Here is a 22,988-nt window from a genome sequence, read left to right as displayed (position 1 = left end):
TTATCAGCATTTGGGTGCCTTAAACCCTACCCCATCCACCACATAGCAGGGGGAAAACATACTTCAAGTGTGCATACATTGTGAAGAGGCACAAAAAGAACAGATGGCGGCACAGAGCAATGAGTTGAAATTTCTCCTGCCAGTTGGTGTTCCAAGGAAAAGCATTTGTGTCCCACACAAATACTGGTTTTGCTACACAGGTGCAGGTACGAGAGCTGGTGACAGAGTGTTATTATTGGAAATGGGAATCCCTAGGTTACTCAGCACTTCTGTATCCAAAGGACCCTTAGAGGCATTCAATAAACACGACACTGAGGAATGTGGTCAGTGGACATGGTGGGGGTGGGCTGGGCTCAGACATGGGGAACTTAGTGGTGGTCTTTTCCAACCATAATGATTCTGTGATTCTATTTCTTTGGAAAAGGAGAAATAAAAGATTTGACTGTGGGTACCACTTGTCTAACAAGCAGGGATGTGCGATGTTCAGTGCCTCTCCTGACTTGAAAACAGTTCCTCCCATGGAATCCAAAGGGCCCTCACACCCGAAGCAACTCGTGTGGGACTTCACCAGAGATGACTGTCCTCTTTCAGAAAGGGGAGTGAATTAAAGTCTGAAGTCTAATCATGTTAATAGCCCTGCCTGACACTATAAATCACTGAAGCTGCATTTTCTATGTGCCCATAAATTACTGACTGCACAAGATTCCTTCCCCTTAAAAACACAGTTAATAGATTTGCACCCAGTCTTCCTTTTAAACACACTGGCTCACACTGACAGCTTCCCTAATGCCCTAGGCACTGATTTCAAGTTTCATAATCAATTATATCATTTTGCTTCGTGGCAGTAATTTGATTACTGCTTTTGGGGTGTGACAGGCATTTGAGAACATTTCTGCCTGTCTTCATCTGAAATTGCTAATCTTCCTTCCTTCCATCCTCCCCGCAAGACCTGTGCAAAATTGATAAAATAACATCAATAAATCAAGACACTCGCATTTCCCTCTGAAGTGACTATATTTCAGATTTCTTCTCTGAAACACAAGCAAGGACGTAGTTCATCTAGCTCAACAGCACGACCGAAAGAAGTACCAAATGATGGGTTTTGTGGCATTTATTGCCAATTGCGTTAATATGACTGACTGCTGCAGGCTGCCTCTTCTAGACCACCCTATCTTTGAAATCACCACCGCTACCACCTAACATTTAGGTAGTAATTTACTACACAGGAGCCTCTGCGACTGAGCCCACATCATCAGATAAGAAACTATAAAATTCAAGGAGAAAAAAAAAAAAGATTTAATTCACATTTGCTTCTCATGTTCAGAATCCTTATTAACCAGTCCGTACGATACATTTCAACTGCGCAGTGTAAGTGTAAAACTGTTCAGGTGAAGCAGTGGAGGAATAGGGGTCAAATAAAAGGGTCAAACAAAGCTTGCCACTTCCCAACTATTTCAGAAGTTTTAATGAGGGCAAATGCAGGAGGTGAGAAAGATACGTTTTAATCAAGTTCTATAGAAAGATGCATGCCTGCAGGGGCACCAGCTGATTTCATCAGCCACGCGCTTTATAAGGATACTAAAATCCACTTACATTCCCACAAACATTTGGAGAGACTGCAAGCGGAATACGCTGATAGCATTCATCCACTCTTCATCCAGGGCAAATGCATTTTTCTTTAGGTTAAGCCATTATTTTCTCTCTTCTTCAAATCCACATTAACACAAAAATTTCCAAAGGAAGACCAGAAGCTCATACAAGCATGTTCGCAATCAGTGTAAGTGGTGATTTCTTACATGTCACGACCACATAAACCCCCTTTAAACCAAACTATTAGAAAATAAAGCTCTTTGGTGGTAGCACAGCAGCAGCCTGCTTTGCTCTTGCAGTTTCCATTCACTGAGCTAACAAAGATGTTCACAAATTAAACACTAAAGCGATTTCAAATTTGAAGTTAGCATCCTGACTTGAAGCTCCACATATGAAGCCTGCATGTTGCTTTTGCTCCCAGATGAAAGCCACCACTGGCAGGAAATAGACTTGGACCTGTGTCAGAGAGCTGCTGAGAAGGCTGCATGCAAAGGGGAGAGCTGCAGCAATGAGAGATCTTAACATTTTGCTGCTCCCTACCTCCACCCATTTGTTCGTGGTCCCTATTGAACTGTAAAGGCTCTACCATTTCTCATAAGGACCAAGAGTGAGAAGCGCAAGAAAAAGATCTTTCAAATCAAAGAGGGGCTGAATAGATGCTACTGAAAATGCATTTATCCCCACATTGCTATTGGCCACTGTTACAGCCTCAGGATTTCAAAAGGAAGCTGATACCCATCCAGAGTTTTCTCACAGGTGACACTACTTAATCTGCAGTTCTATCTTTTGGGGAAGAAAGGAAGCTTCAAATATAAACCATTTTTATAAACACAGGACTTAAAAGCCCAAGAGACGAAGTTCTGGGTAAGTGCCAGAAGTGAGGCACTTCTGCCTCACCATCACAGACAGCCCCCACGTCCTGCCAAAGCTGGGGAATAGTTCTTTCAGGGCAACAGCAGCTGGAGACTAAGAACACAGATCTCAGTGAGTGAGGAGGCACCAAGCAGCAGTTCTGTCTTTTCTGTACCAGCCTCTGCAGCTCCATTGCAACAGCAGAAACATATTACCTCTTCCAGAACACATTTCCACCACACACCCAACACTTACAACAAGCACCCAATCATTTATCCCTCACCATTGCCCTACTCTCATCATCTTACAGCTCCCACTGCTGAGAGCCAATGCCGACAGGGAGGTCCCTGCTGCTGCAGATACACTGTGCACAAAGTCAGCACACAATGGGGGTTCCAGGGGAGGAGAGACAGAAGATATCACACATGTTTCATCCTGCAAGGATCAGCAGACAAACTGCATGAAACGGCTTTGTAAAGAAAATGGGGAAGAAATGAGGCTTCTTGCTGTTTTCTAGTAAGAAAAGGAAGGGAGGAGGATTCTGCTCTACTCGTTTTGAGACCAGGAGTGCAGCTTTCCTAAACAAGGCCCCGACAACTCTACAAATAATAACTTAAAGCTTTATGAGCAAAATCTACATTCCACTGGCAGAGCCAAAAGCTTGCCTGGAGATTTCACCTGATGCTCTAATTGCACTGCTTCTTCAAAGCTGGCCTGCAGAAACAAGAGCAATGACTGACAGATGCAATAAAAGTTTCTGACTAGCTTTTGGGGGAACAAGCCACTGATTTGTATTTGGATGCTATTTGGAACTGTTCTAGAATAAACAGCCTTTTGCTGAGCTGCCAGCACACCAGCCTGAGAGCTCAATGAGGTGACTTCAGACAGAAGCAAAAACTCTTGTGTTTCTACCTACCGCATCTTGCACTAACAATCCCCCTCTTCTGATGCTGAGAAGCCCAGTGACAGAGAACAACAATGAATTCACAAGAGCAAAGGCCCACAGCTATCATTTGTTCTTCCTCACAGGCATTAACTTCAAAGGAGAGCAGAGTCTAATGCCACACACAGGACCCCACCCTCCATGGATGGGGCATCCACAGCTTCCTTGGGCAACCCGCAACGTTCCGTTTTTTCTCAGCGGAAAGAAGACTATAAGACTGGACAAAAGCACTGCCTACGTCAGTGTGTCCAGAAGTTCCTGCCATGCTCATGCCTCACAGAACCAGGCACCAACCTTTAAAGCTCTTAGACCACCCTTCTACTCAGCACCGCTCCGAAACTGAGCCATCGATTTGGGAGGTCCTGCTGCTTTATCCAGGATCACAAAAGCTTTAGTCACCAAATAAAGTGGTATCTATGAACCAACATAAATAGCCTTTCATCTGTGGCAAGAAAGCAGACAGAGGGTAATTCTTGTCTTCATTCACACATCCCAGTTTGACTACCGTGATTTCAACCACTTTACCTTTCCAGCTTTTCTCTGCAATGCATACCATATCATTACCCCCTGAGAGGCCACTTTACACTTTGCTCTCTTGCCTCCCTGATCCTGCTTTGTTGTATGAAGTTATATGAAAAATAATACATAAGTGGCTGCATATCCTGCTGTGAAGTTGCTTAAAACATCACTCAGGGTTTCTCCGGAAAAATTTCATGCCACTAAAACAACAAAAAATAGTTGGTCATTACACCTCAAACTTGACAGATTTTCCTGCACGAAAACCATAAATTAAGTAAAAAAGATTTATTTATTCAAATGCATGGGTTTGCCTACCACCCAAACATTTCTGACAGCTGCAGAGATGACAGTAACCTGCTCTGCATCAACCTCATGGTTGTCTTGTTATTTCAGGAACCCCAAAGGTACCTCCTGAAAAATCAAATCACTCTGTCCTAATTAGAAGCTTCTGAAGACCAGATTCAACTGGGATACACGCTTCCCACACATTACATACTAATTCAGAAAGCAGGAAGCTCTTCTCTCCCCTCCACATGAGATGCTGCAGTCTTAAAAACAGCAAGTTTAAAACCCAAATGGAAAACTCTGCTGGTTAATAATGAAACACAGCAGTAGCGTTCGAGACGTCAGAGTTCCTGAAGTAATAAATAAAAACCTGACTGCAGTAGGACAGGTTTTGAGAACCCCGCTCACAGCCAGACTCACACAGAACACGGCTTTGCCCTCTTCATACAAAAGTGGAGGTGACAAAGAACTTTTTCCTTGCACAGCTGCTGTTACAGGAAGAGGTATAACTTCATTAAAGGCATCCAATTCCCTTTCCAGGGCTGACCCTGTCTTCTTACCAAGCAATGAAAACCAGACAGCTGGTTAGCAATCAGGTCAAACACCTCCAGGACCAAGCTCACCCAAGTTGCTATAGTAATATCAATTGGCCTTATTTAGGTTTTCTGCAGAAAACTCTCAGCACTTGAAAAATATCACACAGTCAAAGTCATCCAAATTATGTGAGCGCCACTGTTGGACAAGCAGAACTGTATGGAGGGGAGATGAGCCCTATAGAGCTTATTACTCTCACAGGAATCAGATCATTTATTATAGATGTAAGATAGTCCCACTGCTGCTATCTATGGCAGCACCTACCAGCAGCTGATAGATAACTACAAGGACCATTAACACTTATTTCCAATTGCAGTTAGTCTTACCATTTGCCATGAAAATTTAGTTTCAGCATATATGTTCCTATGAAAATAGAATCAGGCCATCTGTAATGGGCTAAGAATTAGATCTATCCCCAGCTGAGCCTGTAAGTCACTGCTGCAACTTTCGCACAGCAAACATCCAGCGACTCATGGCGAATAAGTCGAAATAATTTCTGCCTACGTGCTACCAAGACCCCCAAAATAGGGACTTCTTGGCAGCATGCAGTATTTAGACAGGAAAAATGGCTGTTCCCCATAAATCACACAAGTGCGCATTTTCCTAGAAAACGTATCAACTCTCAGTTTTCACCCACTTGTCACTAAGTCTCACAATGGAGATACTGGTTCATCTCATAAGGACAATTCAGTTAGTTAACCCTCTATACAAGTGCATAGTGAAGCAAATATAACAAGCACTGTATTTTAGTTAAAGATAATAAAGATAATCTACTAGTAACAAAGCATAAGACCGCACTAAATCTGTGTTGCTTCTAATAGCGCGCAGTTCTAAGGATGCCCCACATCACCCCATGCTTCTTTCTGACACAATGTAAATCAGCCTAATTCTGCGGAAATCCTCTTGATTTACAGCAGCAGATTTTGTGGCTTGGTGATCTAGTCCTTTACTTTCAAGCTCTCAAAATGAGACATGAATACACGCTTTGCCTGCACTGAACAGCGCATACGCACGTAAAAAGTTCCTTCTTTCCTGCAGCTAACATTCTCAACATCAATTCTTTATGCAATTAGAAGGTAAAAAAATACTGCAACCCTGACCATACAAAAAGGGGAATGTTTCATGAAAACAGAACACAATTTGAGCTTTGTATTCTGTGCTGATACCACATTTTCTGTAATACTGTACTCCAATTTCTCATCTACATTTCAAGTAGGATGTCAAACTTCAGACAAAGACTAAAAGACATTTTATACTCCCACAGCTGCTCGGATTAACAATTTGAAGGCTACAGGATGATTCAATCACCGGCTGTAGTTATGTACAAATGGACATTAAGTCTCCCTGCTAAAGGTGATGGCTTTCAGTTGCACCAGAAGAGGTACAGGTTTGATACTAAGAAAAATCTGTTCTGAAAAAGAGCAATAATGCATTGGCACAGATTGCCCATGGAGGTAACGGAGTCACCATCCCTGGAGCTGTTCTAGAACCATGGAGCTGTGGCACTGAGGGACGTGGGCAGTAGGTACAGTGGGGGTGGGTTAGGGTTGCACATTGGGATCTTCATGGTCTTTCCCATCTTGATGATGCTATGATTCTTAAAGAAGCATTAAAATAATTAGAAATAATCAACACTGACAAACAGTGAAACTACTCTATGGAAAAAGTTCTATTAGGAACACTCTGGTTCATGTTTTGAATGCTGAAGGCTTATAGAAGAAACCTGCTTCTACTCACACTGCACAGAAGGCTGGAAGGGCTTTGGATTCATTTAGTTTTATGCCAACTGTTGCGGAAACTTCTAGCAGCATATTAGCAGCTCCAGGGAAAGTTATTTTGACACATTTGTACATATGGCATGTAACAGAAAAATGCTTCAGGAATGACTTCTGCACACAGAAATAAGCACAACACCAAATTCCTAGGAACTGCTCCTTTGCCTTTAAAAAACAAGGAAATCACTGTCATTGAGAACTATTTCCAACACGACTGGGCTGCCTTGGGTACAGCAGCTTTCAAACTCTTTTGAATTACCTCGTTACACTAACTAGCATTAACACCACAAACTGCCAAAATTAAGGCATGCTGAGACGAGCCAAAGGTACAGCCTAGATGCGTCTCTTTCAATGTTCACCAAGCAATTGCGCGTGCTTTCAAGCTGACATGGCTGCTGTGTAGCTACATTGATCTCACATTGCCTGTGTCAGGGAGACATCTTCATCTGGACTGAATTATGGGATACCAACACCATGCAGTGGAGGCTGCAAAGCTGCACTGCAAGCAGGATCTCATGCATTTGTTATAATGGTGAAATAATAATTCCAAAAGTAAGACACAAAATGTCATTTCAGGGTCCCTTCTTGGCCTTGGTGGAGAATGCCTCCAAATATTCTAGCTCAATGTTTATTCTCTAACTGACAGATACAGCTCAAAAAGACCATCAATGCTCACTTCTGAAACTCTACCTTTTTACTTACCATTTCCATGCACTCTCTATCACTTATGTTATGTACAATCAACGCTGACCTCATAACAGGAAAGCATCGTCATCATTTATAACACAGGAAATTTTCTCTTTAAGAACAATTAGTGATCATCTAACTACCTCTATGTGCACAGCTACCTATCACAGGAATGATTATCCTAAAAAAGCAGAAATGCTACTTAATTCCTCCTCCAATATGTTTAGTGGGAGAATCTATTTAGGTACTTACTAAAGACTACTTTATTTTTAAAATAAACAAACTTCTTGAAACACCGTTCCTTATAAAGCAGCCAAGGAAAAGAGTAAAACATGAAACAGCTAAATTTGATCAACATGGTTTGACAGTGCTTCCTCCTAAATCATTCCTAATACACCGAGATCTAAATACATGTTGACGCTTCGAGATACAGTTGCGTGAGAGTTGTCACATACAGAAGAAAACTGCTTGTTTATGTACACTTACATATGCATTTCTTTAATGTGTCCAAGCAGATCATGCCACAAACAGATCCTCATTCCCAGACTTTGAGTTTGGGTGTTTCTTTTTGTTTGGTCAGGAGCAGGGGTCAACTTCTAACCTTCTCAAAGACATCGCCAACTGTTAGTTAAATAAAACTACTGGCTTCAAATAGACAAGGACACGTTTCCCCTATTAACACATGCAAATTAGAGGCATTATTAAGTCCTTGGACAAATAACATCTTTCAGAGAAGAGATGTGCCAGGATACCTCCCCTATTCTCCACTATTAGTACTTAAAGAATAAGATGTTAAAGAAAAGCAATGAACTTGTGCTAGAAAGCATTAATAAGAGTATCTAGGCAGGCAGGTAGGTAAGTTGATGTATCAGGCACACAGAGCTCAACCAACATCCTGCTGAAGTCAACAGCATTTACATTTGCTGCTCAGAAATGACAGTAGCTAATGTGTGTACATTTGGGGTTAGAGACAAGAATATAGAAACAATAAGCTCAAGTGCTCTTCAAAAGACAACTTAGTGGGGTAACTTCCTTAACCGTATTCACGCATGTCTCTGATGGATGCTAAGAGTACTATTCTTTTCTTTACATGCAAGTAAAGAAACAGTCCACATTTCTTCATCCAGGTCACTTCCCACCTTCACAACTGAAGCTGTAAATATTGAGCTCTTCTTAACAAATGCTTCCACAGAGAGTGGCCAGTTTCTTACTTACCCGGCATCCTCTCAGCACCTCCTATTCCCACACATCAACATGCTCTTCTCCTCCACTATGTGCCAAGCACAGCTGAACACAGCTTACGAACTCCAGGAAGAAGAACAGATAAACCCCAAATCTGCAGCACAACAGGGGATGGGAGCTCTATAAACCTGAGTGACAGAAGGGAATGGCAACAAACCAAAAGGAAAACTGGAGGAATGAAGCTATACCTGAAGTTAATTACAGAGACTGATATCCCCAACTCTGAGCGCTTGGCTAAACAGCTTAGAAACTTAGGAAGTTCTGACTGCACATTGCCAAATGCAGGCAAAAATCATTTCACTTCTTCTGCTGAAGTAATTCAGTACGGCACCTCAAGGTTTTATTAAACTCATTTCTCTGCTCCTCTCAAAGAAAGACTTTTATGAAATGCAGGTCAGAACTAAAGCTGTAAAGTTACCAGGAAAGTTCTGTACTACTTCCAAGCTGCTGGTCCTCACAAGTAAAACCAGTTCTTGCACCAGGTCAGTCAATGCAACACAACAGGAAGAAACCAACACCATCAATCTGAAGAAGGATCTGCAGGTCACATATGCAATTACAGAGAGCATGAGACATTATGGTTGAAGAAAAGCTGCATGCAGAAATTGCTGGTATGAATGCTGAGTAGATTTAGTACCCGCAACCAAGAGCTTCCAAATTTGTTTCACCTATTTAGATCTTCTAGGAGGCAAGGCACTCCTTTCAGAGCACTACGGGTCATAAGCCTCAATATGAGTCAGTACCTCAAAGGATCACTTTTAAAAACAGGACAATAGTGTCCTATTAAAATTATACTGTCATTTATTCAAGCAATACTTTTAAGGGACCTCTCGTTCTCTACAAACATCAGGCACCCTGATATCCTGTTATCCCCTGAATCTTGTTCTCCACAACTGTCAAGAACTTGAAGGCTGTAAAGTCCTGCACAGGAAAAAGAAAAAAAAAAAAAAAGGTGCAAATTTCCTCCATTGAAGAAAGTTTAACAACAAAGGAAGAAACAACAAAGGTGCCTTAAGCTTCCTGATAAGCAGGCAGTACCACTGCTCTTCCACATAAATCCGTAGAATCCTCGTTAAGCAATAAATCCATTAAAGTCTATTGATTTTTAGTGACTATGAAAGGTCAAGTCAAAACAAAGCAAGAACATTTTGTAATGAAGAGGGTTATAAAGGTGAACAAGTCTTAATGAGAGTAAGAACTTCACGTGCAGGTTGAGGAGAGAGCGCTGCCCATCTCGGTTGGATGGATATAAGCAGTGAACAACTCCATTGGGCCCACAGTACTTCAAACTTTGACTGCCTGCGGCCTTATCCTGACTTCAAAATTTTCTCATGGGTATGCAAGTATAATTTCAAAACTTCAGAAATTAGAGTTTACTTAAAGGCCAGAAGAAGCTTTTCTGATATTTTAGTATGATCTCCCATTCCATAGAGACTAAAAGGAAGCATGAAAGAACCACCTCACAGTGTAGGGGAGGAATGAGAACCAAGACTTTTCACACACTTGAGCACGCCAAGTCAAAAAGTCACACAACAGCTAAAAACAAACATATCTTTCACTTTAAATGTTACGACTTAAAAATCTTTCACACAAGGTAATTCTCAAGAGTCGCATTTTCTTCCCCAAAATTTCTCATCCCATTGCATTCAATATTATCCAAAATGAAATACAATGCTGTGATTAGAGACATGCTTAATTACCGTTCAGCAATAAAAGTTTATGAACCAACATTTTATTCTAGCCCCTGCATTGTCTTATTTTTATATATTCATAAATATGCAAAGCCATTAAGATGATTATTAATTGCAGCAGAATACAATTAGAAGGCTTTCAGCAAATGCAGTCATTGACACTGTTGTATCTATTCACTGCTTTGCCACTGTGTGTCTTCAATTATTTAGCGTTTGGAAGGTCTCTGTTATCATGATATAATGAATGCTGCACATAAATAGTTCTGCTGCCTAAAAGATCTATTACTAAATTAAGTTTGTAGGTGTATCATTTTAAAAAACCTTCACAAAACTGATTACTCTCACAGCCTCGCTCTCTTGTTTATGCTACTGTTGAGTTCATAATCAACATTTTTCTGGGGCTCAAAGCGATCACATTCCTCTCTCTCACATCATTTCTCTAATAGTTTCATAAAGGTTCTATAACACCAACAGCTAACTCCCAAACAACCTATTCCAAAAGATTCCTCTCCAGCACCGTCCCTACCACATGCTCTACATGAAAATGGTTGCTCTCATTGGGCTCCCAAAGGCAGCAGGAACCAATCACGCATTACACCAGCATGCCTTCCCAACCTCCCTCCACTTAACAAAGAAAAGCACTTCTAAACATAGCAAAAATGCCAAGCACGAAACTCAGAAAAGCCCCAGACCCAGGTGTGGGGTTTCATGATTGCTCAGCGCAAGGAAGGTGATTGCTGCCAGGAGGCAAATGTAAGAAACACAGCATGTAGCCATGCATCAAAGCAGCAGTGCTCACACCACCAGTGTGTGCTGCTCAGCCACAGCTGCTGGGCAGATGTGACAGTTGCAAGCACTCCTAGAAACCTCCTCAAGGGTCTGCTGGAATTTGGCATGGGTTTAGGAGTCTCTATTTTGATAACAGTAAAGCAAACTGAAGGCACATCTGGTCAGTTGCAAACACCAGACTTCAAAGCTTTACCTTAGGGACAGTTCTGCTCCCCCCATACACAGCAGTAGAGGGCTCATGGGAACACACTAGCATGGTCAGTCACTCTGGTCTGAGAAATAGTTATGCTTTTCCCTGGTGCTCAAAGATATCAGACAGATGCTGCTATCATATGATACACTATCTCATCTAAGGCCATGCTTTAAATTTCACAACACATGAAGATATCAAAAAACCACTGCATCCTACAGTTACCAGGTCACTTTTACTTATTCATGCTCCCTGCATTATTCAAGAGATTAACAAAGAAAAGAGAGAAATTAATAGTCCTATCTACTTTCCATAAAGGATTGCTTACTCATCTGTCTCTGGTTTAGGGCAAAAACCAGAAATAAGACCAAAAAAACATTCATCATCATCATCAACACATGTCCAAGCTTCAAAGCTAAAGGCACAGAGAAGGTAAAAACAACCCTCACCCCTATGCAAAAAGAGCACAGCTAGTGATGAACCAAGTCCTGGCTGGGCTGGTAAAAGTGTAAAAAGACTCATTTGGTACCACTGCTGAGCTGGGCTCACGTGAGCTGTGGTAAATGCTTCAGTGCCTGTCCCGTGTGCCTTTGGCCTTGCCCTCAGTTGCAAACACATAGAGCAGCAGGTATAAAATAAATAAAATCTGTTCTAGGAAGGAAGGAAAAAAAAAAAAAAAAAAAAAACACAAAAGAACTGAGAAGACAAATCCTGCATGCCAGCCACACTGCACAACCTATTTCCAGAAGGTATTTAGTACTGGGGAAAAGGAGGGAGTGCAGATGATGGAAAGGCACCAATGCTCCACTCCCATCTGCGCGAGGCTGGGAGAAGCGCCGGAGCCAACACCAGCACTGCATGCTCACCGCTTGACTCTGGTCTCCTTACCCACTGATTTACAACAGGCACACAGCAAGGGTGCAGCATCCGTCACACCACCACACATCCATCACACCGCCACACATCCATCACGTTCCCACCTCGCGATGTGAGGACAGCCCTGCGCGGCACTGACTGCTGCTGCACAAGTTGCTGTCCACCGGCACACAGCTCACATCCACCAGCGTTCAGACCCCATTTGTTTCCAGCCATTACCATAGCAGGCTGGATTGGAGCCAGCCAAAATGCTGGAGATGAATAAAAGAAGCGATTAGCTAAGAGGAGGCAGGCGTGCTGGCGGACACCGTCCTGACTGCAAGAGTTATTTTTTGCTGCTGAGACCGAGATACCAAATTTGCATCCCAATTTTATTTATAGCTTCCGGATTCATACTGCAGTTAGCTACAAAACTGACAAGCACATTTCAACGACAGTCAACATTTAAATAACAATTATAAGCTTGGCATCAAGCTTCTAACTACTTCGGGAAATAAGGGCCTATTTGACTCGGAGGCTAATATTTCTAAAATCTTTCACGTTGGCACATCAGAATTTAACACGTTAAGAAAGAATTAAGGGAAAACAGCATGTTTTAATTAAATCCTAGTTATGTAATTTTTGCTGAATCAATCTGGAGGAATCAGAAAGATTAAAGCTGAAATTCATTACTAAGATAGCAAGTGAGTATGAACATGATTCCTGCAATTTTTGACGATTAAACTTTAAAATAAAATCTGCAAGATTAAAACTAAGCCCCATTTATAGGATGGCAAGTGAATACAAACTTATTAATTTCAGATCATGGGGTTTTAATGTAGAAATAATCAATGAGAAATTACATTAAGTTTGCTTTTCACATTCATCAGATTATTCTGTAAAGATGTCAATAAAATGACATCTCTTCTGATACTCCATGAGACAAATACGACACCTCCCAGATTACAGACGCTGCATTCCAATATACCAGTCAAAACCCAGAATAAAACTTACACCGCAAATGAACAAAGTACTATTAAATTAGACCCAACTGTGGAGCAAGAGGCTGCGTGCTGTATGCTTCTACATCTCGGCAGAGCTGGATGCTTCTGGGAAATTAGCCAGGTTGATTACGGTTATAAGAAATCTTTCCGTTGGCTCTCCAACCCGCTGATGTCAGTCCCTTCCAATTCTGAAAGAACTCTCATTAGGTTACCAACAAAAGCACAAGTTGAAGGATTGCAGTGAAGTAAAAGTACAACAAAGGAGGAAAACAAAGCTCCTATTGCTCTAGTCAGACTCCAAACTAGTGCTGTCACGGGTTAATCAAGTACCTCAGAAGATACGAACTAAAACAGGTTGGACACCTTTCTTCAGGATCATCAACACAGGATGGAAAGGGACCACTGAGGCACCAAGTTCAGCTTCTCCCTCTGCCAGCAACTATAGCCATACACCCCGAAAATCCCAACTTCTGCCTCCCCTCTGCCTTGATGCAGAGCACAGCCACGGGAGGCCTCAAAAGCAAACAGTGCTGATCTCCAAAGGATCTTACACCGAACAGCCCAAAGAACACAGCAGAGCCAAAGTGCTGTTTCCAGCTCACAGGGACAGCTCTGCTGGATGCTGGCTGCACAGACCGCTTGCACTGAGCTCACACTCCACACTTTATAACGTGCCCAATACCTCCTTCACTCCCTGCCCTCCAGCCCCAGATGGGGGATTTTATTTTTCTGCGATTTTAATAGCACTGAATTACACACAGGTTCTGGCTGGCAGCCTCAACTGACCTTTTTAAGGGCCTGAAATAGATTGAACGTCCCTGGCAAAGGAAGCCTGGCATGCTCCTTTCACGCGGCCAAGCAGGGTTCAGTCCCAGCACCACTCCCCCACAGACCAGATAGGATGAAAAGGGCAAGTCTCTTAAAATGTGGCTCTGACTTTGAAATTCAGATGACAAGGCTTCTGGACATATGGTATTTGACAGCCCCGTAACACAGCAGCTCCGGTCACCACTTGAAAAATTAATCAAAGTTTCCATAAAGGCTCTTCCAATTCTGCCTTAATAGCTTTGCTGAAGGGGTCCGTGGGTGCCAGCAACCAGACCCCTTACAGCACACACATGGATTTAAGCAGACACGGCAGCTCCTCCTGCAGCCTGAAGCTACCAAAATGAGTTTCCTCTTCCAATTATTTTTTCGTTAAGTGTGTAATTCAGTACAGCACATCAAAATCAGACGCACAGCAAGCAGCACTCCTTGCACAGATAGATGCTTACATAGGGCAATTAGTTACAAAAAGGCCAAGACCTCAGATAAATAACACAATGGGGTCGGTCAACGTATTAAGAAGTCAAGAGGAGGAAGGTTTGGTAATGATTGAACTATTAGCATCCAAGTTAAACTTACACATCCTGCATTACATTTCCCCTTGAACTGGAGACAAGTCATGACACAAGCTGTCATACCCAGCCCTGGGAATAGAAGACAGAGCCCAGAGATTACCAGAACAGTGTGCACAGACTGCAGTCACCACAACACCCTCCTCCCCACAGCTGATTGCAGCCACAACACTCAGACACGTGGAGAATTAACCCAGATATTGCACAGTGCAAGGCATCCCAGAGCTGAACCAGAACACTGTGCAATCAAGTTGGATGTTTGTTTAGTTCATCCTGGCCCGATGCTTTGCTTTTATTGGGCAATTTTCCACTTTACTCACCCAAATTAAGAGCTGGGGAAGCCCTGAAGCTAACTTACAAGGAAGCCATTTAAAAACCACAACACACCACTACCAGAACAAATTTAATCAATTTTGGGAAGAGATGAAAAGGTGTAAATATAACAGGAACTCACTGCTCCATGCCAGCCTGCGAAACACCCAGCTGTGTCAGGAATAAGGGATGGTACCAAGGTGTAGGATACTTGAGCAGATGAATGAAAACCTGTAACTTCCAGGATCACCCTCTCTTGGCTTTCACGTGCTGCATTTCTTAACCACCTTTATGTCATGACATTTCCTCCTTTTAGAGAACAACCTGTGGCTCTCTCGCACCTTACAGCAATGCTACGTGCAGGCTGATCACTTGCATGAATACAAGAACACCCACCATCTCCCACCCAATCACCTCCTAACTTCAGCTGTCACCAAGCACCAAAACTCATCAGCAATCCCTATTCAAATGCAAAATCCTCCTTTATAACTCATCTGAGCAAATGCTCAACTCGTAATAGTGCAAGTCTCCCCATCTGATGGAGCTCATTGTGTCTAAGTGCAAGATCTTAAATTTCAGAGCTTCCTTAAGCACTGCGTTAAATTTGCCCACAGGTGCTTGAAAGGTCTTTATGTCCTCCCAGAGTCATTTCGTCCTCAGGACAGCTCTGGAGAGCTAAGGGGAAGCTGGAGTATTTCTGTTGGGTTTCTGGCTTTTGTTTTGGGGGCTGTTTTTCCTTGGGGGTCTCGTGTTGTGGATTTTGTTGTTGTTGGGTAGTAGGGTTTTTTTGCATGTGGGTGTTTCTGCATTTGTATTTTTTTCAAGTTCCACCGTGCCTTACATTCACAAGTCTCCTTCACAGGACTTTGGTTTATTTCACAGCAGCAGAGGTTGGTCCTAAATAAGCAAGCAAATATACACATCTGGTATCTCGTGTGCTTCCCATGATAATTAAGGCTATTACAGCAGTCATTAGTCAAGGCTCAAGGCAACACCATACCACGTCCTGCACAAACAAGTAAAACTGCCTTTATCCCAGACAACTCCCCATCTCACCATCTGCTGTTGTCCTGATTTATCTTCCTTAGATGAGTTAAAAAACGCTCCCGATGCTGTATGTGTTGCAGCACTGGGTATGACTTTGGCAGTTAGCAGCTCCTCCAACTTATTTTCTTTAATTGGGAGTTTCAAATCCACAAAACAGATCTGAGTTTTGAGTGAGTTTTGCTCTGAGAAAGTTTGGAGGTGAGCAGGACCCATTTAAAGAACAGAGAGAAAAGGCCTAGAGGGGACAGATGGAAAAATAAAAAGCAAAGACTGAGGCTATGAGAAAGGAGAAGCATGTGAAAGATGTAATTGAAGCCGGTCTCTCAGAATAAGTAAAACCCATCCAGCGAAAATAAAAAGACAGTGTAAGGGTAAAAACGAAGTGTGATAGTGCTGTCACTTTGGGGGCTCAGAGGGATAAGTAATGAAAAGTGCTGTATTAGAGATCATAGAAAACAGGGCTGGAATGGACCTCACGAGGTCATCGCGTCCATCTCTGTGCCCCAAGGCAGGAGCTGCTCTGCAGATATCACTCATGACAGATGTTTTTCTATCCTGTTCTTTAAGAACTACAACGACGGAGATGCTGCAACCCCCACAAGAAATCTAATGTAGTATATCAGCTTAGAAAGTTTTCATTACTGAAGCACAGCTCACTTGCTGCAGTTTAAACTTGTTATTTCTGGCTTCATCCCCCATGGGCCAGGAAGAGAATGTCCCACACAGCAGCGTATTAGCAGGAGAAAAACACAACCACGTCCTCACCAACCTGGCTTCAGCAATGCTGTAATTTTTGTCAGTGCTGTTCCTGCTTTCTCCATTTACTTTATAATACTGAGTTTTTAAAACAGACATCAAAGGTAGAACCATGGTAACACAGCAAAACTGCACTTACCTGCCCTGCCTACAAATGGTCAGAATCTGGAAGACCATCCTCTGTTCTCCCTAAGGATGAGGTGAGAATGGCTCTTTCTCTCTCTCTCATCACCAGTGTCTGTATTTCTGTGATGTTACAGCCCCCCACACAGCAATTCTCCGAACACTCCCCAGCAAACACAGTGGGGAATAAAAGTAGAAAGGCAGAAGGAAAAGCAGCCACCCATCAGGATTTCAAGTGGCAGCTCTCTGGGTAGTGACAGGATATAAAAGCCAAGTACTGCGGTCAATGAAAAAGTGTTACCATGATATGTATATGACTAGCCAAATTATTACCAATTGTATTACACAGGATCTCTTCTTTGACCCGTAACGTAGCAGCGCTAAGAATGGGTCAAAACAGCTTTTGACAGCAAAGCACCAGGAACTGAAGAAAGAAACGTATTCTCCTAATAAGCATGAAATTATAAACAAGTTCTCTGGGTATTTATACAAGACAATTACAGCAATACTGTGGGAACCAAAGATGTGATGGCCACTTTATCCACGGGTTTGGGAGGGTGCTCTTTTTTGCACGTCAAAACCTATAACTGTCACATCTTCAAGCTGTTCTCCTTAAATTTGTGGACAAACATCTTTCCTGTGATGAGAACTCAGATTCTGGCTTTATCATATCACTATGACAGCTAAGATATTTATGATAAGAGCTAAATATCATGGAATTCATACCATCCGTGCAAGCACTACTAACAGCAGGCTTCCTTGGACTCTGAGTCCCAAACAGTCCTTTTTTCCCCTTACAAATCTAATGACTTACTCTGCTTTCTAATGCCAATTAAGCATCCAGGAAAAAGGAAGGAGGGGAGACATCAAAGCTGTCACATTCTCTTATGCCTCCCAGCCAAAAGCTTGTCCCCTTTTCTGAGCCTTTTATAGTCTAGGCAGATCTCAACAACGTTACCAGCTGAGTGAGAGCTCTTGCCTAAGGAGCTGCCTGCCTAAACTCCTCAATTTATTAGAGCCTACCGACATCAGGGAGCAACGGGTGCAGTCAACAAAGATGAACTGAAGAAGAAAGAAAATAAAAACATCCATTATACACACAAGCCCTGACTGTGGAATTCACAAATATGCAAAACAAAGCACCCTGATTAATCGTTAATCTTACCACGTAGCCCTTAAAAGCCATATATTCACTTTTCCAATCTGAAGGTCACAGCCAAGATGATACAGTCATTCAATCCCACAGCTTCAAAGCACACAGAACTGAATATTCCCCCTTCTGGACCAGTTCCTTCCTCTGATCTCTTTACATACATCGACTGAGAACAATTAGGAATACACATTTAGCTGGATCGAAATTAATGGACCAGCAGAAGAAGTACCTGGCATTTGTCTCGCTGATAGAGCCAAATTCCTTAGTAAGGAGAAACTCCCATTCAAAGTAATGGGAATACAAAACACAGCTCGGCTATATGGGATAGATTTTTAGAAGAAAGTTGCTTCTATTTCAGTACCAAAGTGAGCAGTCAAACCTTCCCAGCAGTACCTCCACTAAAGCACTCACCAGGTGCTAAGCTTTTATGGATAACAGAAAGGCCTGAAATGTGCTGGCAAACCTGCAGTGTGTAAAGGCTGACACTGAATCTTATGAAGAAGAAAAAAAGAAAAGCCTGAACTACACACAAAGCCTGCATCCCCTGTTTCCAAGAGGAATTCTCTTCCTGACCCCGAAATTAGCCTTACCCCAGAGCTCAGTTATATCTGCCACTGTTTCCAGCTAAGGAAAGTAAACAATCTGCAGTTACAAGAAGACAACTACAGGTGCTCACAGCCCTGAGAATTAAGCTTTGAACTGAACACTTAAGTGCGTGAAAACTGGACATTACTACAAAGATTTAATTTAAAAAAACAACACAGAATTTCTACTTTGTTCTTCAAGCTCTTTCAGTCAATTGTGTCTCTCAATTAAAAGGAGCAATCTTCCAAAAAATAAATAAATAACAAAGGGGAGCAATACTAAATGGTCTGGATGTTACAAAACGAAACCAAAATAACATTGCTGGGTTGGTGGTTTTTTTCTCCCTCTACTGGATGAGATAATAGCATGCCAGGGGCATAAGTAATGCAAATGTACTATCTACTTTCTTTGCTTGGATTATTTTAAAATGACAACCCTGGTGTAGTCAGCTTTCTTTTGATAGTTTATTAGGAACATAACAACTGTGGAATCACCAAACGATAGTTAATATCACTATGCTCCCCCATTTACTGTTCGTTTTAGAAAACACGGCAAGCTGGTACTAAAAACTGCGCAAGAACAAATGCTAGGATGGGTTTCTCCTCACCATCAACTACTCAAACCTTCATGCTATGTATGCACACACAATGGATCAGCTCCTCCAACTGCCTCAGTCAGAGGTCATGCCACATACCATCACAGCAGCTGCGCATCAGAGCAATGTTCTGCCCCCCCTTCCTTAATTCATAACCTTTTCCTTTCTACATGTTTCGACGCAGAAGCCAGAGTTCACATTGTGACTTGTTAACTTGGAATTGATTCTGCTCAGATAAGGAACGCATTCCAAATTTGTTCCCAAAACACCAATTACCTCTTCTCCCTTATTTTACTGATTTGTTTCTGAACTATCAAATACACTCAGTACTGACCAAACGTTCAGTCACAGCAATCCACATTAACTATCACACTGCATTTTGGCACATTATAATAGATCTATTTAAATAAGATTCCTCTCCAAGAAGAGGTTTATTTTGAGAACACACATCAGTCACAAACAACAGCTAAAAATCTGACCTCTCTCTCTTACAAACAGCTTGTATGTTGCATTCAGCATTTCTTTGTTAACTTTTCCACCCCGCAGCATAGATAGCTGCATTTTACTTTACAAATGCATAGAGAAGGCTCAGCATTTAGCAGAGGTAAGAAAATTGTTTCAGAACCCTGAGGGAAGGTGCTACATAAGTACATTTGGTACAGTTACAAGTCAATTCAGTTTGCTGAAGCTGAAAGAAAACAAAGATCTTTCATCAACCAGGATTTATTTCTATGTTTGTATGTATTACACGCACACAACCCTTAACACTTCAGGGAGAGAAATCTCTAAGGAGATAGCTGGCCTGAAAAGGACAAGGTTAGCATAAGGCAAGCTGTGCAAGGTATGCTCAAGTATACACTCTATGGGAAAGAACAGGTAAAGATGCTCATCTTTCTGGGACTGGACCAAAAAATACCAAAATGATTCAATTTTAGTAGCATACAGCCTTTATGTCACTATAAACAACAAACACACCAACGTTACTCTTGCCAACAGAAAATGGGAGTTCCCTTCTTCCAGCATACGCTTAGAAAAGCCGGTGGGAAGTTTGGAATTCAAAGAAACAAAACTGCCTCACATGATACCTCTCATAATAGAAAAAGAAAAGAGCCCATGCTGTGTAATTATATGAAGGTAAACAACTAGGAAGGCTCATTGTAAACTGTAGCCTATGCTGGGTGATTTCTCATGCTGACAAACTTCCAATGGAGAGTGCCTGTAACATGCGCTCCCTCTTTTCATCTTGGATTTCTACATAATGCAAATTGCAGACAGAAAAGGCTCCGATTCCCATTTAAGTCATGCAGCATCAAACTTTTTGTTGCCAGCAGATCTCCCTCAATTCCTCAACATTGGCAGAATCACAGGGGCAACTTTTCACATGGATGAACTGATCTTGACCAATCTCCCTAACATAGCAGACACAAATAGGCTTTCCTCCAGCACCAGGAAAGCATGTCCCACATGTTTGTTTTGACTAATATTACTGAGGACAACCCAGCAATGCTCCTGGAGGGACTCCAATTGCATTGCAGGGGTCAGTTAAGACTTGTGGGAGAAAACAGGTGGGTGAGAAGCCGCTAATACCATTTTCTAGTCTGGTTTCTCTCAGATCCTATAGAAACACAAGTCCATTTCTAAGGGGTCCCAAAGGGTTTTAGAAAGAAAAGACCCACCCATATCCAGGTCACAGTTTAAAAGACAATTACAGGCCGACCTTCCTTATCCCAAGGACAACAGTATCACTCATAAAATTGAGGTTAACCTTAGCAGATGAGCTTTTGAGGCTTTTTCATCTATCTACAAAAAGAAAGCCAGCCTAGGGCTGACAAGTTGCCCTAACCTTGCACAGATGCAGCCTTAACTCAAAACAACCCAAGGATGAACGCAAGGCTGAAATGCTTACTGAGATAGAACTCTTCTGCATTTGAATATTAAGACATTTATAGCAATACACATTTTCTCAGTGGTAGAAATAAGGACAAGTATCTGCATTAAGGGCATCAACTAACCAATTTATATTCCCTGGTTCCACAAGAAAATTGTACCAGCTGATTGTCCTTATCCCCAGGGATTCAGAAAAGGACAGAATGGATGAGAAGGAAAAGCAAAGGCCATCAGTGGTTAACCTCAAAGGTCAGGAGGAATGGTGCCATAGGGAGCAAGTACTCAGCTCAGACCCTGGAGTCTCAGCACTTTGCACTGAGATTTAGCAGGGTATGCACCCAGCAATAGATACAGTGTTACCAAAGTTTTTATTTTCAAATAAAGGCCAAGAAGTACAGAATTCCTTGACTCTCCAGTGGCTTCAATTACGCACCACATCCACCAGGTAAGCTGTATTTCCAGAGCTTCAGCATTTGACATTTTGAAATAAAATGTCATGAATAGAATTTGTGAACCACTCTTTGCCCTCCCTCTCCTTAAAGGCATCAGATCACTGCTTCAAACTACCCCCTTCTTTCTCCTTCCTCAAATTTAGGTTTAAAAAACCAAAGCCACCAGCTCAGTTTAGAGCACACCTACCTTCTACATTATGCCAAATCTTAGAGTTCTTGAGTTAGCCCCTATCCACCTGTCAGCTTCCTTCACATCCACTCTCACTGTCTTATGCTCATGCTCCTCATTTTCAGGGTGCTTTTCTCTTACACCCCGAGCAAAAGATGCCAAGAAAACAGAAATTGAAGGCACAGAAATAAACTCAATGCTGTGAACTTCGAGACTGTCTTGAATGTGAAGCAGGGACACACAAAATCAATCTTTTTGTCAAATTATCCCATTAGTATGACAGGTTTAATGCTACCATGCAAGTGATTGACTTCTCTGTGGTCCGACTGGCTGATTTATCAGTAAAACTGAAGGAGAACAGTCAGCTCTATCACTCTTCTAAAATGACAGCAATGGTGAACCCACCTCCTGAAAACTAGGTTTCGGTGCCTTTTCCCTGCTTTAAGATGGAAATAACTTTATTCCCAGTGTCCTTTTCCTCCAATCTGACAAAAACACCACTTTGCAACTCCAGTCTATCCTGTCTGATACTTTATTTAGTTTGCCTCTAAATGTATGGCTTTTCCTGAAAGGTCAATTGTTCCTCATCCAGCTGATGGCCTCCTGATGGAGCCCGATTATTACCCTCTGTCGTTTTATATAAACTATGGTCAAGACACCGTTGGCATTATTAAGATGTGATGTCCTGTTAAGGATGCCTTAAGAACTGGAAGAGCTAATGTGACAGTTCTGAGCTTGGAGAGGAGAAAACAAAATAAAACAAAAAGAAGAAGAAAGGTGCTTCCCCCCCCCCTCCAGCATTTGCCCTGTGCTGTCATACTGTGTGAAGGGGCCATCTTGGCATCTGTTATCCATTCCCCTGAAGGAGTCCTTCACAAAAGTGAATCTGCCTGCAAAGACGATGGGAGGATTTTGAAGACAGCATGTGGAAAGTTGCCATCGGTCTTCCAGAAATCTCTACTCTAAATCTCATAAGAGCTGACCCGGGGCATACGAAACCACAGTGCTTCCGAAACACAAAGTAATCGCTCTGAACTCTCTTTCAGCCATTTGCATTTTCAACAATCTCTCTTCAGAGAGCTGCCCTGCGCCTACGGGAATATTTGCCTCTATTCATAGCTGACTTTTAATCTGAGATGGAATCTGCTGGCTTTTCTTTTATAGTTGACAGTGAAGTTGTGGCTCTGTTAAGATAAGTGTTCTTTTTGTTGTGCCTCTTCTATATAATTCCTGGAAGACGTGCCCTCAAACAAATCTCCCAGAACACCAGGGCAGAAATAAAGTACCGCCACTATTACCAAAAGCGCTCAGCAAATCCCACACAGCCTAAGAGAATCCAATGGCCCACCATGAATAAAGATGCTCAGTAAGGCCAGATAAAAGCCCCAAACAACCAACAAATATTGAATTATAAAGCTCGAAATCCAGAAATATCTATTAATCCCTTAGATTTGTCACCCTGATGTCTGCGATGTTTTCTTTCCCCTTTTGAATCT

The 22,988-nt window shown here is 42.1% G+C and overlaps 1 protein-coding gene across 5 annotated transcripts in view; it reads right to left on the bottom strand.

Annotated features, from left to right (window-relative positions):
* Nucleotides 1-22,988, bottom strand: part of SGCD (sarcoglycan delta) — a 297,420-nt gene that overhangs the window by 239,929 nt on the left and 34,503 nt on the right. The window lies entirely within an intron of this gene.

This window comes from Coturnix japonica, chromosome 13 (genome assembly GCF_001577835.2).
Source record: "Coturnix japonica isolate 7356 chromosome 13, Coturnix japonica 2.1, whole genome shotgun sequence".
Lineage (NCBI taxonomy): Eukaryota > Metazoa > Chordata > Aves > Galliformes > Phasianidae > Coturnix > Coturnix japonica.
The sequence above is the reverse complement of the archived record's forward strand: the minus strand, read 5'-3'. Positions and strand labels throughout refer to the sequence as shown.